This window comes from Carassius auratus, chromosome 17, assembly GCF_003368295.1.
Source record: "Carassius auratus strain Wakin chromosome 17, ASM336829v1, whole genome shotgun sequence".
NCBI classification, from domain to species: Eukaryota; Metazoa; Chordata; class Actinopteri; order Cypriniformes; family Cyprinidae; genus Carassius; species Carassius auratus.
Window position 1 is genome coordinate 8,702,579 of NC_039259.1, and position 17,379 is coordinate 8,719,957.

Here is a 17,379-nt window from a genome sequence, read left to right on the forward strand (position 1 = left end):
AGTTTGAGAGGTTCAGCAGATTTCTACAGGCCAGAAACAGTAATAATAATAAAAAAAGAAATGTTAAAGTCTATGTTGATGTCATTCCATTTGCCTACTTGCATGCTGAATCTCTTCGGATATATCTTATTACTCTGTTGGCTACATGCTGTTGTTTTGTACTTGTATTTAAACTTTGTTGTTTTCTGACTTAATATTTTTGTTACATTTACAATTATGGTCCAGTATTTAACCCTACTTTCGGTCTAGATTTTGAGTTTAGTATTAGTGTCTGGTCCAGTATTTCAAATAAATATTAATTCATTACCCAGTATTTAACATTAGCTTCTGATCCTGAATTTAGACATTTTTTTTGGTTCCTATATGTTACAAAAGATTCTGTTACAGAATATCCACCGTCACGATCTCTAGCTGTAGTGCCCATGAGCTCTGCTAGAGGGCACCCCATCCTGTACCCTTTACCACTCACGCCAGACTCCATTTCCCATAATCTTCTGCCTGGACACATCATCAATTGCAATCACCTGTCTTTCATCAGATCTCATCATCAGTTCATAGCTGTCTCACATGAGAAATACTTAAAAATTACCACACACATTCTCTGCCTTTGTTGACTGAATGTTTAGCCTCACGTTGTTTTGCCTTCCGTGTTTCTTGATTATCGTGTTTTCATCCTTGACTATATCCTTGTTTTTGATCATTTGCTGCCTTTCCTGGCCATTCCCTGTTATTCTAGGTTACTCTTTTGCTTTGTCTCTGCTGTTACTGTTTGCTATTTCTGGACCCAGCCTGTTTTGATCACTAATATTAAAGGTGCAATAGGCGACTGTCTTCAGAAAATGTTTTTGTTATACTGGTGAAGTCTCTTCACATCCTGATGGCAATCATTAAGTTAAGTGGTTTAAATTTATTTATCTGTATTTATATATTCTGTGGAAAGCATAGGACCCAGAAATGTACATCCAATCAAAGCGCTTATCAGCGCATTCACACACGCTGTGCATACCAAGCTAGCATGGCAGACAAATATCCACAACCTTCCTGGTATTGTAGTACTTTTTAAGTTTTCTTGCCGGTTAATGACACATGATGTAGCCCAGTGGTTCCCAATTCCAGTGCTTGTGCACATATTTTGCTAGCCTGACTACATCAGACTTCGTACTTCCGCTCAATTTCAGTTCTCTTCTGTACTAAGTCTGAGTTAGCGAACCATCTCCCAGTTTTCCCCCAGCTCCAAAACAGCCGGCCAATCAACAAACAGAGGGTGGACTGAGAGCCGTGGAATTTAGGATTGTAGTTTAGGTTAGGGAAATCAAAAACGGACATGGAGACACGGGATGCTGTTCGCTCTGTTGTGGAAAATATTTTGCAAACTGATGCCTTGAACAAGAGAGTGTTTGTTACACATTTTGAATGGAGGTGAAGTTGTGGCCCTACTCCTGAGTCCCAAAAGGTTTTGGGAGAAGTTAAATTTATCAACTTTTACGAATCTTTAGCAAGAAACTGGGGAGTCCAAAGTCAGGCAAGCCAATAATTGTGATTGTGAACTGCCATGTTCACTCCGGTATTTCACTCGATGGTTTTGTTTTCGCAGCATTCCTGTGTTTACAGTGGAAGTTTGAAGCGGCTGAGCCAGCGAAACACACATTCCAACCCATGTCTTTACCCAAATACAATTTGTCAAGCCTTTTATAATGATTTATATTTTAGAGGTTGGACTACTTTGCATTTTTCTCTATACTCTGCATATTTGTTAAGAAATCATTAGGGTTAGGTTAAAAATAGCTATATAATTGTTTGTAACTGAAATTATTGTCACAAAAAATTATGTGTTTGTACCCATCACTGTTACATAATGTATAAACAATGGGACCAGGCTGAATATTCAAGTTCAATAGCAGTTTCTGATCTAGAATTCTATTTTAATGTCAGTCTCATTCAGTATTCCGGTTATTGCCAGTTCTGATTCAATATTCTAGATAAATGGTCGTTTCTGGTCCAGTATTTCATATTAATGCCTTTCTGTGATTCAGTATTCCAGATGTACCCAGCCTCACAGTGACTGGTGTAGAATCTTCATTAGCTGCTGATAAATGACATTGCTGTAATAATGTCCTCCCAGCTATAATGACTCGCTTATTAGCGACACTGCACACAAATGAGTGTGTCTGTATGTGTGTGCAACTCTAAATAGCAGTTAGTTGAGTATTTGCTGTGAGATGAGAGTATGTGTCTATCTCTCCCTCCATCTCTCTGTATCTCTTTTTCACTCAGTCTTCAGCTCCTTCTCTGTGCCTCCTGCTTGACTGACATCTTATGTCAGTTTCCTGGGCCTGAAGCCAGAGAGCAGGACTGCGTGAGTCACTTTGAACGGAGCAACCATGCATTTACACACACCCACACAAAAACATTAGATTTTTTGACATGACAAGGACTTTCTATTCACTATTCTTTTCATTTTGAGCTAATGATGTTTTCTATTCTTAAACTCAAAACATGACAGAAACCTGCATTTCTACAATTTCTACAATTTCATTAAAGGGGTGCTGTGTAATATGATGCTGTTTAAAAAAATCATTTTTTGTGTGTGTATTTGGTGTAACAGAATATGTTGACATGATTTAATGTTCAAAAAACACATTACTTTTCAAACACTGTGCATATTATCCTCTATGCCCCGCCTCTCTTAAACTTGTTGTTTTCTACAAAGCCCCACCTCCTGACAAGCTCAGTCTGCTCTGATTGGCCAGGTGACCCAGTGCATTGTGACTGGCCGAACACCACAAGCATATGTTGGAAATGTAACGCCCCTTACCATAATCGTTAGCTTCAGCTTTCAAAGTAAATATCAAGACAATTAATAATGTCATTAGTTTTACCATCAGTTCATGCCCGAAAGGGCAACATAGTCGCGTGACAAACACAGTAATGATGCAGTTCACAAGCCACGGTTAAGACAGCTGACGTGCTATGATTTCTGACAGGCTGTTCACTCTGTGATCTGACCCTGTTCCCCTCAGACACACACACACATGATGCATTACTCTACTCTGCACAAAACTCTGCATTTGGCTGACACCCTCTCATTAGCATGTTGTGCAAAGAAAAAAATTAATGTGGATCTACATTCAGAAATAAACGAGTGATTAATAGAAAACTGTTAGGATGAGTTTATCATTTCCTTAAACATTTTCAACTTGGCCACCAATTTATTTTATTTATTTGACAAATTTCGTCACACGTTTAATTATTTAAATATGTATTTAAACAAGAATAAGTGTATTTATACACACATTTATTTATTTGCCTAGTTACATATTTTACATTTCTGCAGGCTTGGTCCTCCATACACAAGCAGTCACCATTCTCAGACATTAAACTGACATTTTCATGCCAAAAACTGAACGAAATTATTTTTCTCAGCATTGCTCTTGCTGAATCATAGTGGGAAAATGAAGAAGCTTTATTGGCAAGATTGTACACCCAGGAGCAATCAAGATGGTTTATGAACTGGTATATGAAATAAATAAAAGAGATTACAGAAAATGATATTGGTTGAAAATCCTACAAAATGATAAAAAGAGTTTAAATATGGTTTAGTGGCAATAAATATAAATGTATACAGACATATATATGTGTGTTATATATGTGTATGACTTTGTGTTGTACTTTATGAAATATCCCTCAGGCTATTGCATACTGAGACCAATAGCTCAATGCAATTTCTATTAGCATCTGAAATATGGATCTAAAAAAAATGTTTTTCCCTCTATTTTCCCTCTATTCTTTTGGAGGCACATGACAATGCCTTTTGCAATGTAATGTGACTCAAGAAAAACATGTTAGAAAGTAAAGAACGTTATGTACAGTATATGCAAATATTACACTGATGTTGTCAGTTAGATTTGAAATGGGAGATTTTAAAACATAACCCCAGGATTTATAAATGTATACCACACTTTAGGCTGGGATTATCTACACAATTAAGTTTGTGTTTGGCAGAAAACCCTGGATAAGTAGTGAGAGGAATTTCAATACGACATTATTATACTTGTTAGAACTATAATAAATGAAAACACAAAAATACAAAAGCAACAACAGCAGAATATAAAGCAGAAATAGAGAGAAAATAAGAGGGTCTCAAATAACCTTGAGATCATTTTGTATAAAAGAAAGCTGACTGTAATTGTCAAGAGATGGTCCTTCACTGAGGTCATATAGATTATTAAGGAAGCTTTTGCACAAATAACAGGCATGCGGGTATGAAGCAAGCTAAGTCAGCACTTCCACTCACATTATTTCCTTCCTGGAAAAGTGAACCACAGGAAATAGATTTCTGACTGAAGGAGATAGTGTGCTGCATACAAACAGACCACATAATCCACGGGTGCGTGTATTATAATATAAATAATTTTAAAGTTATCTGTATTTTTCATCCTTAAAACAAGTACCAATGTACTCATACATAAACATATGGTGGATCAAGTGTGACTCCATGTGGCACTTTTAGGTGGAAAACACGATGAGAGAAAACTACATGTAAACCAAATAAAATCTTTCAAGGAAGCAGAACTGAAGCTGTAACAGTTTCTCTCTTTCCATACAGATACTCTGATTTCATCTGCCCTAGCGGTGCTTTTTTATGCATTTTTTTTTTACCACCGGTCTGTGCACATCATATAAAAACCGTTAAAATCCCCATACATGAAGAAACACACAGTTACGCAGTTGTGTGTGAAAATGGCTCCTCGGATGAAATTTTTCTTCAATAGCTGTGCTGTGGACTCTGTAAATGAAGGTCTGATGGGGAGAAATGAGTTTTGCCTTATTCGTGAGGGGAGTGTTAAAAACGCTATGAAGTTGGTAATGGAATGAAGGGAGCATAAGAAAAATAAATGGAGGGTGAGAAGGAGAGGGAGAAGGAGGGAATGTCGATACTCTTGAAGTGTGACACTGGAGATATGAAGGTTGTTGTTCGCTTGTGACTGTAAAGCGTAGAGGGTCAGTTTCATTAAAGGCAGCGAAGCATTGAGGTTTCATAGCCATGAAAAAAAGGATAGATACTGATCATAAACTGACACACACATACATAGTTTATCAATGGGACATGCAGGAGCAAATATGTGTAGTGACAGAATTAAAACATGATATACTCTCTGACATCAGACAATAATGTCATGTGACCAGCTGAAGAAGCCTACTGAAGAGGTGAGCAGTGTGTTGATAAAATAAATTAACATCACAAAGGATAGCAGAATACTATAGTGCCTTTGTAATTTGTAACTTGACATACTAGTATGGGGCCCATGGAGCAGATAACAACAGCGATGGTGCAAAAGTCAAAGACAGACATGCATTTGTCAAAAACAATATGCAAAAATCATATGGAAATGTGAAAATTCAATTGTATAACTGTAAATGCAGACATCTTAAACAATCTTCTTGGAGCAACAAGACATGCTAACTTGGCTAAAAACACAGTTTCTTTTTCCATATTATATTTACAAACTGTGATCTAGCACATTCGTTCAGCACATAAAAAAAGGCCAAATAATAATAAATAAAAATAGCAAAAAAAAAAAAAAAAAAAATCAATATCAACTTCCACAGTAATGTACAGTATATAATTTAGTTTTCTGTTCACTGTTAATTTTCCCCTATGTTCAAGGTTTCCAATCTAATTAGCACAAACATGGTGACTGAAGATAGGTTTAAGCTATGTTTATAAGCTATGTTGACACATAATGCTTCATTTCTCACATTTCTTGTGACTAAATAAAAAGTGTTTAAATATGGCAAGTTTAAATATGTAGATTTATGAGATATGATAGATATACTGAAAGCAAACAAGTCAGTGAAAAGCACTTTGAATGTAATAAACTATTAAGGTAACTGACCTAACCTGCTATATTATTGACTTTATAGTTTAATGGACCACAAACGTTGATAATCCATCACTATCCGATCTAGCCTTGCTTATTAAGAGCTGCTGTTGAAACATTTATTTCACAAACACGACATCTCATGGGATGAAATATTTTGACAGCCCATGGCTGTCTGTGTCACACAAGGTTTCGTCTCTGCATTACAAATGTATCTGAGTGTCTTCTCAGAACACTCACTGCTCGCATTCACGTGGAAAACACTTGACAACGAAGCGTAGGACATGTAGAGCGTGTGTGTGTGTGTGTACAGGGTTGATAAAGGATGTGGGTCTGTCCAGATGCTGCATGTGCTGCCATCTAATCTAACATGTTTCATAAGCTTTCTCTCTCTCTCTCTCTCTCTCTCTCTCTTTCTCTTTCTCACACACAAACGCACAAACTGTGAGAATGAGGACTTAAAATTAACTTCTGACTGCCTGTGAAATGAGTATGTGTGTTTGACCAATCATTTCTATACCATGACATTATTAATATGTAAGTCATCAAATATGCATTAAGTTCAGTAGCCATGCATTTGAGTTGTCTATGAAAGAAAAACGAGGCTGTCAAATAGTGGGTCATGGCTTTATATATATATATATATTAATATTAATATTAAATTAGACAAGGTTTAAAACATTATAAAATTCTGACTGACACATCAAGCTGATAATTATTCTTTTTTTTTTTTTTTTTTTTTTTTTTGGCTGATCATTGATAAAAATTGATTTGTAAAAATTAAATTGAAGTAAATAATAAATTTAATTTAAGTAAATAATTTCAGTTTAAATTTGTGAAACAACATAATACATATAGCCTAATATAAAGTATGAGAAATTCATATTTATATTTGCTACATTTAACACTGTTATAAAATGAATAGCTTTTTAAGCCTGTGGGCATTAGCCTGTGGGCATTAGATGACAGCAAAGCTAATTTAAGTATTTTCTGTAAAAACAAGGGAAAACAATCAGGCACTTGAAAATCCAACACTGGTCAATAAAAACACAATACTGCCCAATACTTATACTTAAAAATAGAAAATAGGGTATTGTAATACAATCACACTGTGCATTCCTATTCTTTGTGTGTCTTTCTTATTAAATCAGAATTTCATCCATCTAACGTCATCATGTTTTTCTCATTACAGAAAATGAGGCATTGTTTGATGCTACTTTTCTCCACTTTATCTGAATTTGCTATCACTGCACTGAAATTATCACTGAAAGCACTTGAACTGAAGTCTCTGTTCAGTGGGTTTCTAAAAAACTCTGTCTAAGCCTCACTCTTCAAAGTGTGAGTGATGAATGGGTCTGTTTACCAATTGCTGTGAACAACGGTGCGAGGGAGAACCAGGATGAGCAAGAGAGGGAGAGATAGAGATTGAAAGAGTGTCTAGCAAATATCTGAACTCTATCACAAAACAAAACCATCAATCATGCACTGAACGCTCCACTCACCCACACAGAAGTTATGTCAGATTAATGACTATCCTTATCGATAAATAACACTGCTTCCATATTAAACATTGTTGTACAAATTAAAGAATTACATCCTTCTGAATGTAGATCTGAAATCTACATAATGCTTCAACACAGGTTCCTTTCAGAGACTGTGCTCATGCTAAAAGAATGATGCTCAGTATTTGGCAAGCTCCGCGTGTGATATCAGGATTGCAATGGAAACAGAACTTGTGTGCAGAGTGTAGTGACCAATTCCCAAATCCAATAACCAACATCAAATAACAGACTGTAGTATACAGCAATAAACCAGAAAAACAAAAATCAAAGTAACTCGACTCCAGTGCAGACTGCTCAGAGAGACTCAAAGAGCAGAACAGCTGCATTAATACTGTACCAACATGGACCGTGGACAGAATTTTAGATCATGGTGAGAACATCTACAGTAAACAGCTGAGTGTTTCAAAATGTGACATCACAAGATGATGAATAAATCATAATATGTATCTCTTCATTCTGTGTGTTGCATGAAACTTAATGGTATATATTAGAACAACCACAATGACAATGTCTGTAGCATTAGAATATATGTATTTTTTTCAATTTGTATACATATAGGCCTACATACTTTTAAAAAGTTTTAAAAAAAAACAACTTTTATTCAAGAAAGCATGCATTAAATCAATCAAAACAAATGAGACCCAGCATTCATGCTATGCACGCTCTTAAGGCTGTGCAATTGGGCAATTAGTTGAATTAGTTGAAAGGGGTGTGTTCAAAAAAATAGCAGTGTGGCATTCAATCACTGAGGTCATCAATTTTGTGAAGAAACAGGTGTGAATCAGGTGGCCCCTATTTAAGGATGAAGCCAACACTTGTTGAACATGCATTTGAAAGCTGAGGAAAATGGGTCGTTCAAGACATTGTTCAGAAGAACAGCGTACTTTGATTAAAAAGTTGATTAGAGAGGGGAAAACCTATAAAGAGGTGCAAAAAATGATAGGCTGTTCAGCTAAAATGATCTCCAATGCCTTAAAATGGAGAGCAAAACCAGAGAGACGTGGAAGAAAACGGAAGACAACCATCAAAATGGATAGAAGAATAACCAGAATGGCAAAGGCTCAGCCGATGATCACCTCCAGGATGATCAAAGACAGTCTGGAGTTACCTGTAAGTACTGTGACAGTTAGAAGACGTCTGTGTGAAGCTAATCTATTTTCAAGAATCCCCCGCAAAGTCCCTCTGTTAAAAAAAAGGCATGTGCAGAAGAGGTTACAATTTGCCAAAGAACACATCAACTGGCCTAAAGAGAAATGGAGGGACATTTTGTGGACTGATGAGAGTAAAATTGTTCTTTTTGGGTCCAAGGGCCACAGGCAGTTTGTGAGACGACCCCCAAACTCTGAATTCAAGCCACAGTACACAGTGAAGAGAGTGAAGCATGGAGGTGCAAGCATCATGATATGGGCATGTTTCTCCTACTATGGTGTTGGGCCTATTTATCGCATACCAGGGATCATGGATCAGTTTGCATATGTTAAAATACTTGAAGAGGTCATGTTGCCCTATGCTGAAGAGGACATGCCCTTGAAATGGTTGTTTCAACAAGACAATGACCCAAAACACACTAGTAAACGGGCAAAGTCTTGGTTCCAAACCAACAAAATTAATGTTATGGAGTGGCCAGCCCAATCTCCAGACCTTAATCCAATTGAGAACTTGTGGGGTGATATCAAAAATGCTGTTTCTGAAGCAAAACCAAGAAATGTGAATGAATTGTGGAATGTTGTTAAAGAATCATGGAGTGGAATAACAGCTGAGAGGTGCCACAAGTTGGTTGACTCCATGCCACACAGATGTCAAGCAGTTTTAAAAAACTGTGGTCATACAACTAAATATTAGTTTAGTGATTCACAGGATTGCTAAATCCCAGAAAAAAAAAAATGTTTGTACAAAATAGTTTTGAGTTTGTACAGTCAAAGGTAGACACTGCTATTTTTTTGAACACACCCCTTTCAACTAATTGCCCAATTGCACAGCCTTAAGAGCGTGCATATCATGAATGCTGGGTCTTGTTTGTTTTCTGACAATCTACTGAACCTACTGGTAACTTGTTTGCCACGTAGCAATAAAAAATATACTAAAAACCTTGATTATTCTGGTTAGTCACATTGTACTGCTATTATTTTGAACAATACTGTATATATACACACACACACACATACATATATACAAATATATATATACATACTGTATGTGTGTGTGTGTGTGTGTGTATGTGTGTGTGTGTGTGTGTATATATATATACATATATATATATATATATATATATATATATATATATATAGAGAGAGAGAGAGAGAGAGAGAGAGAGAGAGAGAGAAAGAGCTTTTTATGCTCACCAAGGCTGCATTTATTTGATTGAGATATATTTATTTTTTAAATCAAATAAATTCAGGCTTGGTGAGCATAACAAGCTTTTTTCAAAAACATCACAGAGGCTTAAATATGATGTATAGATTATGAGTCAAAGCTCTTTGCACCTGGAGATTACTTTTAAAGCATGTCAAATCCCCTTATGGTTAGCGCACTGCTAATCAGCGCCTCAGAATGCATGAGTAGGCGCCAAAACTGCCACACAGGAGCAAAGGTTAGCTTTAAATACAGGCTGACTTCCATTTTAAAAGGATGAGCTGTCAGTCACAGCTTTAAGGAAGAGGCAGCTAGAAAATGTTAAGTGTTTCCTCTTAAACCTAAGTATACACAAACACATACACACACTCCCTTTGAGTCTTTGCTATTCTCTCTCTCTCTCTTGTTCAGGCATTCACTCCAGACACTCATCTTTTCTCTCAGCATGATGTCTGGGTGAAGACTGACTCTTTTAAGAAGGGCAGTCAAGAGTTTTCCACAGCAACAAGGAGGACTAGAAAAATGAGACCTGAATAGAGTAAAAATGATGGAGAATTATACTCCTACACTGCTATACTTCTGTCACTTATGAGTTTAAAGGTTCAACAATTGTTCTGTTTCAAAACCTAATGTCTAGGGAGTCATCGGGCTAGATACACTTGGTTTCACCATTTATTTTATGAATAGCTAGCTATAAAATCATAAAAAAGCACAAAACTCCTCCAAAACACATTTTAAATGGACAATAATCCTGAACAAAACACATTCAAAAGGTGGCTTCTGTATTGCTGTTGTTGTTGTTGTTGTTGTTTAGGCAAAATTAGGCAAAATAAATAAACTTTGCTTCTCCAAAATGGAACAATATCACAGGAGAAGATTTATGAATGGCAAGCGAAGCATTACTGTGTGTGTGTATATGTATATATATATATATATATATATATATATATATATATATATATATATATATATATATATATATATATATATATATATTAGTTGCTAAATAATTACTTATTTAAAAGAAGTGCCTTAAGAGAGTTTGTGATTTAGGATGCAGCTTTAAGACAGATCTATATTTACCTGATCAAATATACTATCTAATATTGGCTAAATTTCAGCTGAAAATCTGCGGGATACTTACAGTAAAGCACTCTGTCTGACGCTGTTAGATAACTGTATTATTAGAAATTAACTTAATTAATCTGAGTTTTATGCCTGTGATAGTACTATTTGCACAAACAAACATGCAAAAAGCACAAACTAGTGGATTTCAATCTAATACACTTGCAAATTTCTGTCAAAGATAGAAACATCAAGGAGTACAGATGTCAGAAATGATTTGACTGAGCTGAACACAATGTACTGTTCTCAGAGAGCGTGGGATAGCTTATTTCTACATGCAGTAAACAAGCTGACCCTTTGCTGAGCTCCACCCCTCTTGCTCAGAAAATCTTAACACAGGAACTTTTTTTTTTTTTTTTTTGTAAAATGTGCTCATAAAGCGGTAAAGCTGAATTGATATTATGCAGTTGTGGGCTGGAGTTGAGTGTGAAACTACAAGGCATCTTTTATCTGCCGTTTTGTACACTGTAATGTGATTAAACGCTGCGAAGAATCAAGGCAAACGCTTATCACAGTTAACTGAAAAGATAGAGGCCTAATTTGAAAGTTATTACAACTGACAACATCGGATAAGTGAACAGAACTGCTCATACTATTTCTACAACATACTCACTATGATAATGTGAACACTGGTTGTCGCCTCCATTGACAGAAAAAAAAATCCCCTTTTTTTCAAGATTTCAGTAAAACACCATTTAAAATTGTGAAAACAAACAGATTCATATTGATAAAGAGCAAAAGCTTGTATAATATTGCAGACAGCAACATAAACAAAGATTGGTCAGTAAGATTAAACAAAGGCACCGTAAAATAACCATTCATATATCTGTGACCGATGCACCCTGGAGAATTCAGCTACATTATTTCCACAAAACTGTAATTTAGATTACATTACGTTTTTGATAGAAAATCTTTGTTCTCTCTCTTCTCGGTTCAGTGATGTTGTGCCTTTGTTAAACTGCAGCTAAACTCTATTGATTTTGTTTCCCTGCACATAAACATCGATGTTCACCGTGACTTTTCATTTAAACACTCGCTCAGTGACCTTAAACTTTTCCTGTAAGCAATAATATGTCCTGCAAGCAAACATGCGTGGCGTAGCATTCATCAAGCTGTTTAAATTAATCTCTTTGGCTTTCACACAGTATGTCATTTTTGCTTGAAGTTACAGCTAGCTTTCAGTGAGTGTGACATTAACTATCCTGCTGCTGTCGTCGCTGTTAGCCTATATCATTCACAAAATGTGTTCATCGCATCATCTGGGGCTACGATATATATGTAAACATCTTCATAACAGACTTCAGCAAGCACATATAGCAGATATAAAGCAGTGCAAACTGTATAGCTGAAAAGCCGAAGCCGCTTTGTTGTAGTCCCTGTAGGGACTGAACCGCTTCTAGATGGGAAAACAGCAAAGCAGAAAGTTACCGCTTCAAGCAGAGCTCAATCTAGAGCCGAGCGGTACAGATCTGCCTGGCCTAAAGTCTTTAGAGTGAACTTCAAAACAGGAAAGAAGAAAGAAAGGAAATAGAGGAAGGATGAAGGAAGGAAGGAAGACCAGTTTTACATGCTTTTATGTCAACAATCTACATTTAATACTCATTAAAGCCCTTTCACGACCATATCACAGCTTTATCAAATCTCTCAGTACCTTTAATCTCCACATGAAAAGCATCACACTTTGTCTTATTTTGTGTCATAACACTAATGTATAAGAAATATAAGAAAAAAAAAAAAACTTTTCTATTCTGGGGAAAACAAAATATCATACTTATAAGGGGTTGGTGTGTTAACTGAGAAAGTATCTTTATACTATTTACGCTCTGAGGTGAACAGTTTACTCTCTGTGGCATTTGCTGTACTTTCAGAGCTGTAATTTCACAAAACTGTCATTAAAACAGAATTACAGTAATAAAACTTACAACCACAACACACAAACCCTACTGTCAGTTTCAGATATTAGCCAGCAGCATACTGTAGCTTCTGCTGGCATGTTGTCTAATAACTGGAGCAAAAAAATATATTTAAACTAATGTACATTTTAGACTTGATATTCCCAGATACTGTTGGTTATTTGCTTTCGTCAATAATGAAATCCCAAACAAGATAAAGATGAAACGGTCCAACATTTCTGTTGCAGGAGGTCGTGATGTTGCTGAATGAGTCAGAGAAAGAATCTGTTGAGTGAATGATTTAATGACTCATTCATAAACACATCTCTTTTTAATTTTTTATTTTTTATTAATTTATTGTATTTTATTGAATGAATCAGTCAAATGATTTATTTTAGGACTTATTTATTAAAACGGTCACTTGTCGCCATCTACTGCCATTACAATGTAGACACTTTGTACTTAATGCAATGTGAATACAATTTTATTATTAATTATTACATAATTTTTTTCAGTATTTTTTTTGTTATATTGTCTTTTGTTATACATGTATGCAAGTACCCAGAGTTTCTGGAAAGCATAACAAATTCCTTGTGTGTTTGCACTTGACAAGTTAAGTTTATTCTGATTCTGGAAACAGGGCCTTGGGCCATTCCTCTGTGGTAGTGTGTGTTTGGTTGTGTGTTGATAAAGTGAGTGGAGGATTCTCATCTACTCATGTTGAGTGAAGTCTGTCTCTGTGGTGGCATGCTTGATAGCCGTTGGTTTACTTTTGGCATTTTGTTTGTGGCTCTGACAGATGAATGAAAGTGACTAGAGCAAATACACACATCAATCTGAGAATGAGAATTACAGCAATCCCTGATTTCTCTCTGAAATACACACAAACACATCACCCCTCTTTCACTTCTCCTTTCAATACACTTCCATCTTTGTTGATCTCTCCCACACAAACATAATCTTTTCCCTCTGTCTGGTGAAAGGTGAATGCTAATGAAAAGTGTGTGCTGGTGTGTTGGAAATAATGGACTAGGTTTGTCTGCTAATTCATTGCCATGGTAACTAAGTGATTGAGATTAACACAGACATCATGTAGTTACTTCAGTTACCAGATGTTTCTTAGACTTTAACACTATTTCATATTATCAGTTTTTTTTCTTATTTTCAAAGCAATCAAATAATTTACCAGAGAAGCAAAACTGCAGTAATATCATTTCCCTCTGTGCTCATACCCCTACACATCTTTTATAATTATTTATTGTTTTAGTTTTAAGCATTTAAGCTAATTATTTGTTTTAAGCCTAAATATATCACAATTTAGTGAACTATATGCCAAGACAGTAAGAAAAATAAAAGTTCATTCAAAATCCATTCCCTACTGCATTAGCACTAATTAGTTGAAAACTAATTTTTGCTTTGATGGTCGGCCAAGAAAGCAACCTATAATTGCTTCTTATAAGAATATGTTTAAGATGCTTGCAAATTAGTATCACATTTATTAACATAAATGGTCCATTAAGCAATTATGTTTTGTTGATTAGTATTTTATTATACAAATGACAAAGTTCATAATATTCACATTAGACCATCAGCTTCATATTAAATGGGTCTATAGACTTCACCAATTCATATTTCTGGACTCACAGGCCTGACATTCCTGGTCATCATGCAATAACCTTGTCTTTATCTGCCCAGAAACCTGCAGTAATATTATTTTCCTCTGTGTATCCATTCATACCCTGACACATTAGATTATTTTTTATGCATTTAATGGGCTCTAATTAGCATTGTTTGTCCATCAACAAGAGAGACAGAAAAGAATTAAGATGTATATTTACTGTAGTTATTTACATCAGGATAATGTTATCTGTCTTAATGTATTTAAATTCTCTTTAAGACTGTAATCACAGTGATGAATAATACATGAACTTTATTCAGCTGGTTGACAGATGTGCTGAATAACCAAGTAAATATTTCACACAGGGATTAAGGAGAAAATCTATAGAATCTGGAAAGAGAAATAAGGAAATCACTTTCCCCCAATGCATTTAAACACTCACAAAGATGCATATCCACACAAATTTGCACAATATTTCTCTCATACCCTCCCTCCCTCTCTCATGCACACATTTTCACAAGCACACACCAACTTCTGTCGCATTGCTATGTAGATTCATTCATTAAGGTGCTCATAAGCATACATCCACACACATGTAATCTCAGAGGAGTTGTTGTGGTATCATTGCTCTGCCTGAGCAAAGCACTCGTTTAGCTAATTGTGCTCAATGTTAATGCTGAACCATTTTTATGTGATGCTAAATTATTAAGGTTCATTCATAATTCATAAAACGTAATAACCTCTGAATGCAAGCTTGAATAATGGAGTGGGGATCATTTCAAGCACATTTTTCCGGCTACAACTTTGGCTGGGCCCCAGTTTAAAAATAGACAAGTACAGATGGATTAAAAGGAGGAAGAGGTGCATGATATATTACATCGGTCAATACTGGATTTTTATTAGTTGTTAAGTTTATTAACAATATCGTTCTTTGGGTTGTTTTACAATGGAGGAAAGTGATTGGATGGGAGGAGTTGATGGAGGAGAGGAGAAAGTGGGATGCCATAAGCAGTGTGTGGAGAGAGAGAGAGAGAGATGAGGGACAAACTGCACATCTCCCCCAGGCTTTATGCCACATGCTGAATTCCAGTGATTTATATGCCGATATATCACACAAATCCATCTCTCTCTGACATTTACTCCTCCATCCCACCATTCCTCTAGACTTGATGTTTTCTTCTCCCTAGTCCTCTTTTATGTGTTTCTCCTCATGCTGTAATATCTTTACATATGTTTTGAAGAGGAACTAGGGAGGAGCAAAAATAATGTTTTAGTGTCTGAAGTGATATAGCAAGGGTTGTAAAACCTGAAATCACCTACAAAATACAGTATGGTTTATAAGAATAATATATGTACAAGATATAATTTTCCCCATCCTCAAGTCATTGAATATGTTTGAATGATTTTGAAGCCCTTATTTTACACCTAATCCTGATTTCAAGGTGGATTTTAAATATAAATAGACTTTTTCAAGATGTCAAGCTGTATTATTTATTTGTTTAGCAACTTTTATGCATAAAATTCAGCTCATCATAATAATATAATATAATATAATATAATATAATATAATATAATATAATATAATATAATATAATATAATATAATATAATATAATATAATATAATATAATATAATATAATATACGTTTAGAAAAAAAACACAAGAATAACAATAAAGACTAATGAAGTAATATATTTTAAAAAATAAGAAAAAGATACATTCAATAAAATTAATTTTTTAAATCATTTAAAAAAAACAATAATTTCTAAAAAAAAAAAAAAAAAATGGTGGTGTGGGGGGGGGGGGAGTGAGGGGGTTAAGAGTTAAAGGGTTAGTTCACCTAAACTCTGTCATTAAATACTCACCCTCATGTCGTTCTAAACCCGAGAGACCTCCGTTCATCTTCGGTACACAAATGAAGATTTATTAATCTTATTTAATGTTAATTTCAACATTTACTAATGCATTATTCAAATCAAAAGTTGTGCTTGTTAACGTTAGTTAATGCACTGTGAATTAGCATGAACTAATATTAATTGTATTTTCATTAACTAACATTAATAACGATGAAAAAATACAGTAACAGATTTGTTTGTTGACTGTGGTCATTGTTTGTTCCTGTTAATTAATACATTAACTAACATTAACTCATGGAACCTTATTCTAAAGTGTTACCAAAAAATCTTAATTTGTGTTCCGAAGATGAACAGAGGTCTTAGGGGTTTAGAACAACATGAGGGTGAGTAATTAAAGACAGAATTTAAATTTTTGGGTGAACTATCCCTTTAAGCCTAAAGATAATATTACAATAGCAGAAAACAAAGGAGGTTGATGGAAAGTACCCACTTTGACAGGAAAACAAACCTGCGAATGTGTGCGCACTACAGGGTCACCTCCTCTCCTGTTTCATTTATCTGTGCTCTGCTCGCTGTCATTTCAAATCTGCTGTTAGTGTAATGGTCTGTTCTTCTCCACTCTTTTCTTTGCTCCCTCATTTGCTCTCCTGTCTGCCCCGTGACTGTAAGTCGGCTTCCATTTCTCTCTCTTTTCATTGTTTCCCTCCCCTTTTCTCTATTTCCACATATTTCTCTCACTTTCTCTGTATAATAGAGGTTGTCTGCCTAATGTTAATTGGACTATTTCATATCTATTGAACTGTAAATTGTTTTAAAATAGAAGAGAAGAGAGAGAGAGAGAGAGAGAGAGAGAGAGAGAGAGAGAGCTCTGTATGCTAAATCTAGTTTTCTTCAAGCATGTTAAATTAAAGCAGTTGTCAATCAATTCTATGCTCAAACTGTCTCATTTAAAGTATTTTTTTCCCCACTATTCTCTCAGATGACCTATTTTGGAGGTCAATATTTCCACTTAAAACTCCCATCAATTAAAGCTTCATCATCTGACCTCATGAATATTTAATCTGACACTGAATCTTGTTCATTAGTCATGTG